Below are 5882 nucleotides of genomic sequence, written 5' to 3'. Positions count from 1 at the left end.
TACATCAGACCCACGTTAGCTCACGTGGTTTATGTTGATTAGTAGAATTTCCTATAAATTTGCATTCAGTTTATTTGTACATGATCTTTAATTTGATTTTACTTGCATTATACTATGATTTTTCAGAATATCTTTGCTTATTAGTATTTATGCATATTATTATATGGTCATTGTACTACAGTTTAGTTCTTGCACTCAGTATATTATATGTCAATTTTTAAGCATGCTCAGTTTATTTTTATAGATTGCACATCTCACATGCTTAGTACATTCAAATTATTGATCACATGCTTTTTTTCGCATTGTATCATCTTATTATATAGATTCGAACATTCAGTCTCAACGTCGCATTTAGTACATCCCAATACTACTTCAACAAGTATTAGTTGTGAGTCCTCATCATCTGAAGACAAAAATTCATTATTGTTTTTTTCTCATTAATTATTTTTATTTATAGTATTTAGTATTAGCAGGGAACTTGTCCCAGCAGCTCTCCAGTAGTAGAGGCTTTTCAGACATAAAGTCAGACTTATCAGCTTTTCAGTTATTTCAGTATTAGTATTTCTTTTCACACTTAGTTTAATTTTAGAGATTATTCAAATTATTTCAGACGTTATGTTTAAATTATTTTAACGTTCACTCAGTCTTCATTATTTTAAAATGTTTAGTTTAAGCCATGTCATGAATTGACTTGGGGTCATTTGTGACTCTAAGCACTGTGTTACGTCCAGGGTGTAGTCTTGGACTGTGACACGATGAATCCTCTAAATATAACAAGTGTAAACTACACCCAACCATTCATCACTTAATCATTAGACAAGAGTAGTCTAATATTATTTCAATTACAATGTAGCACTTCATGATTTGCAATGAGAACTATGGAACAATGCAATCATGACCATCACATTCTCATCTCAATTTGTACATACATATTATTAAAGGGACTTATCTGTTCAATAGTCATGATCTACACGGGGCCCATCTTTATTTATATTCTATACCAGTATGGTATCCGATCCTCCAAATATCAATCTATAAGCAACATGTACTAGCACGAAACCCAACCCATCGAACATCATAACATATGAATATCTCAATCAATATCAACAAAAATATGATGAAGTACACCAACTATGAAATTACATAATTTATCTAGACACTTAATCAAATTTAAGATTCATCATTTCATGTATACGATCAACTATCAAGTCAATTCACCAATCACAAATATACCCAAAGATCAATTCGTAATTATTCAACTCATGATTAAACATGAAATTCAAAATCTATAAGCACAATTCAAACCATAATTTACACCCCTTTCCTAGACACTATCCTAACTCTTGTCATGACCGATGAATTATACTCCCCTATGCTGATCCTCATTAGTATTCAACCAACACCTTACTCCCAATTTATTTGAATACTCGGTCTCTTTCAACTCTTACAACCCAATCTTCTAATTACATAAATAAATGAATATGTGTGTGCTTTCACGCATTTATCGCTCATCTCTAACTATCAGACAATTTAGTCCTCAACTTTCAACTTATTTCAACACTTCGATGTGGTCAATCTTTTTTTAAGTTACACATTTTTATTTATTCTATTATGATGAACACAATCATATATTTTCATACAGTTTAATATAGAGATCATCTCAGTAGATAACAACCAACACTGGATTCATATCATCAATCCAATCCATACAAGATTAGTTTATCTTTACTTAATTATTCATGTTTTATCCAGTTAACCAGTATGTTCGCATGTCTAAACATGATTTATCTCATTAATCTATTTCATGAATATGTCTTCTAACTATAATCTACTACTGAATAAAACCTAGTCTACCTAGTCGTCTTGAATTTGACATGAAAGGTGATTAATATATTCAATCATCTTTAGTTTGATGATAGAGATTGAATTATTTGGACCAAACTAGCTTATTTGATGTAGAACTTATAATATTTAAATAATTTGAGTTGTTTTCTCACTGTCGCTTTGATTTAGCATCAGACGATGATGTTGCTTAGTACATGTGGATATTATTCATGCTCGTTAATTTTTTGCACCTTTTGTGCAGGTAGCAAGCCTAGTATCTTTGGATGTTGATCCAATATCTATTTTTGAGGCTTCTCTCCAGAATCCTAAGATAGTCCTTTGCCTGAACTATCGATTGATGGATCCGTCTATCCCTTGTTTTCTATTTTGTTTTTCTTCTTTTGAGATTGTTGACATAATGAGGATGTATCAAATTCTTCAGAAGCTTGCACTAGTAATGCCAAATTTTGGAGAGTTGTATCTATTTTCATTCTTCCTTTATGATGAAAGGGAAAGTTTTGTGACTTGTCATGTTTTCATTTATTTGATTTCATTTAGTTACTTTCTATGTTGTATAGTTGAATTGAATTCGCTTACCTATGAAGTTGGGTGAGATAAGTATCATCATTATTCTAAATTTTGAATCGTGGCACTAAGATGAGATATAAAGAAAATATTAAGGCAAAATGTGATAGTACAATGTGAGAAACCTATGTATTTATAGAATGAAAATTATAGAGATGTAAGGAGATTTTGAATTCATTCAAGTTACTTTAATGCATTTCTTATCCTTGGAATGCAAAAACAAAAGAAATAAGAATATAATCAAATTCCATTTATAAAACAATTTATAGTTGTAGATAAAATAAAAATTATGTTTGAACCCCCAATTTTATAGTGTTTTTCTTGATTCAAAGCCCAAAAAATCAAATTGTAAAACTAATACAAATGTGGAAAAATATATACAAAAGGAAAAAAAAATAAGTTAACAAAAGTTATATGTTATTATTAATTTTCTCAACTTTGAAATTTGAATTAACATAAGATATTTGAGTTTCATTAATCCAAAATTAATCAGTAAGGACCTAAAATGTAAAATTCATATATTGTGTATTTCCTTCTCACTCATTCTGATTTGGTGATGTCCTGCCCTAAGATTAATCTTAAACTAGATGTAAAACACACATAACTAATTCATTCATTCATCACCTAATGAAATGGGATATTTTTCCTTAATCATCATCTTACTCAAACTCTATAGTCAATTCAAAACCTCCAAGTGTCATCCTTCTTTTTTACTAGTAATAATGAGGAAGAAAATAGAGACTGATTAGGCTAAATGATTATATTATTAAGTATGTCACTTACTTGATTTTATTTCTCATGCTTCTGAAAGTAATTGTACCTCTTAAGACATGATACTACTGGTGATGCTTTCTTTTTGAAGGAATTTAGATGGTCATTATTCCTTCTAGAAGCTAAGCTAGACTTTTAGGCTCTGCAAAAACATCACGAACATCAGCATTCACCCCCTGAATTACTTCAAGTATATTCTCCTCTATAGGATATTCTATAACACAAATGATCTTAGATGGCTTGCCACTTTTTTTTAAACTATTTTATCTTTTGGGTTGACATACTCTAGTTCTCCTTGACTATAGATATTCCTGAGTCACAATATCTTATTCTTATGAATTACCTAGACTTTATATTCAATTAATTCCAGCAATATAGGATTATATATCTTCATTCAATAACCACTCAATATCATTTCATTGCCTCCTAAAATGGCCAACATGACTAAGTCTTCAAATTCAATGCCATGCATCTTCTACTTAAATTTAGGTTTGAAATATAGACTGATTATATGATTTTCATCGGTCACAATATCTCTCATAGGCAAAGACTCATTGATTGTGCATCCTATTTTATTAGCAGTATCAATATCCAGGAAGTAATGGGCACTTCCCCAATCCAACAAGATGGCTATCTTATTTTTTTGTACTCTATCCTCAACCTAATAATATTTGCATTTAAGCTGATAGCTTCATTCATAATTTCAACCATCTGCATGTCAATAGTTTCCTCTATTTTAACTCATCCCTTCACCTGTTCTTTTAAACCTTAATCAAAAGAATCAAGCAAACCAATCAAGTGTTTGAATTTACACTGGTGGTCTGGTCAAAGTGAGATTTTTCCCGACACTTGTAACATAACTCATGTGCCCTTTTATATTCAATCAATTTATTGCTTTTGGCTTCCAGTGATAAGTGCCAACACCTCTAGGAGCTTTAGGATTAATTTAGTTGTTTCTGATGATCTAAACTCTAGTCCTTTAATTCCTATCCTTTTCACTTAATATCATGAGTATGTTCTCCTGATGCCTAGCACTATCCATAGCCCAACTCCTTCTCTGAGCATTCTTAGAGTTTGCCTTATCTCGTCCTTAAGCCCTTCTACAAAGAAATTTAAAGAAACCTCTTCTGAAATGGTTGAATTCTCAAAACTTTCAAGGTAGTCATCAAATGCCTTTCTTCTCAATTTTTTAATTCCCTAATTAGATTGATTTTATCTTTGTTGGATCCTTCAAATCTCTGGCATATCTCTTTAGTGAATTCATTTCATCTAATTGTACTATTTGCCAATATGATTAGAGAAAAATCAAGATTTCATAACTGCAATCTTCAAATTCTGATATGAGTTGAGAATGTGATTAACTAGAATTGTCTATTTGCGTTCCTCAATCAAGTCCATGGATCAGTGCCTTGAAAATTGAAAAACCCAAATCTGAAATGATGAGTCAACTAGAGTTGTCGAATTCACCATGTTCACTTCTTAATGATCAGTTGCCTGAAATCTCTAGATAATTGCAATCTCTTGGTGTGCTTCCAAGGATTCCATCTTGAGCTAGCCGAAATAAATTACTCCATCAGGGTGTCCTAACTTCTTGTTCAATTCATTCATCCTCGAGTCATTGGCCTCAATGTAATTCTGTAATTGGCTATCCAGTTTCTTAGCTAAAGTCTTCAGTTGCTTTAAATTGTGCTTCTATGATATTATCATTTTGTCGAAAATGAGCTCTAATAACAACTGTTATTATTTGAAAATGAAAGGAATAATGTTGTAATTGAGAAATGAAGTGTGAATTTATTTCCAATCTGATTAATTCAACTGAATGATTACAATTGAACTAACAATCCGCCATCTGTGATGGAGAACTAGGGTAAGAAAATGAAGGGATACTAGAAGGAAAAGGATAAGAGATGGAGGAGTAATAGAGTTACCAAATCGCAAGCTGATCCTCTCACTCTTCCTCCCCCTCCACCCCTCCCCCGAAGGTTGTTATAGTAAGTTGAATTATTCTCTATCATATGATCTAATAATTGTCTCTGGTTTTAATCGTGATCTTCTATCTAATCAACTAATGAACTCTTATGCTTGTGACACGTGTCCTGCCTTTTAGCTCCAAATGACTACACATAGCTTGTGGTAGGGCCCCTTATTTCTTCGATCAAGACAAATACCTTTCCTAGTCTCATTCACAATACTTGCTTACACCAAGATCGCTATTGCATTAATAGGTTATTTGAATACTCAACATCATGTATCCTTAGGGTGGTTACACTTCCACACGTCTTTGGATAAATACTCAGATTCTCCACTTACTCCAATCCATAATATTTTCATATTTAGTACCTAAGAGTCGACTATAATGCATCAATCACCCTAGTAGTACGTACTACACATCTTATAGTGGGAAAAAAAAAAAAAGATTCACATATTTTTTTAATGAAGAGCTTGCTTTGATGGCTATCTTTGATTGATTGCTTGATTAGAACGCTTAGTGTAATTATATCACAATTACATCTTTTCTGTTCTCACTACCACTTAATATTACACAAGGGCTACTATTGCTACTGGAGCTTTTTGGTAGAGCAGAAAGATAGACTTAGTAAATGCCCTGAAATCCGTCAACGAGATCGTACCGCTGAAGAGAGAAATTGGATCGCCTATCATCAGTGATTATCCAACATCACAAAATGCTTTTATTCCATTGA

General features: G+C 32.0%; 1 protein-coding gene across 1 annotated transcript in view; it reads right to left on the bottom strand.

The window, feature by feature from the left end:
• Nucleotides 1-5626: 5626 nt before the first annotated feature.
• Nucleotides 5627-5882, bottom strand: part of LOC124891478 (conserved oligomeric Golgi complex subunit 3-like) — a gene marked incomplete at its 5' end in the record, with an annotated part of 11139 nt that continues 10883 nt past the window's right edge. The window contains 1 exon segment of the mRNA XM_047403216.1: nucleotides 5627-5882.

This window comes from Capsicum annuum, unplaced genomic scaffold, assembly GCF_002878395.1.
Source record: "Capsicum annuum cultivar UCD-10X-F1 unplaced genomic scaffold, UCD10Xv1.1 ctg3610, whole genome shotgun sequence".
NCBI classification, from domain to species: Eukaryota; Viridiplantae; Streptophyta; class Magnoliopsida; order Solanales; family Solanaceae; genus Capsicum; species Capsicum annuum.
The sequence above is the reverse complement of the archived record's forward strand: the minus strand, read 5'-3'. Positions and strand labels throughout refer to the sequence as shown.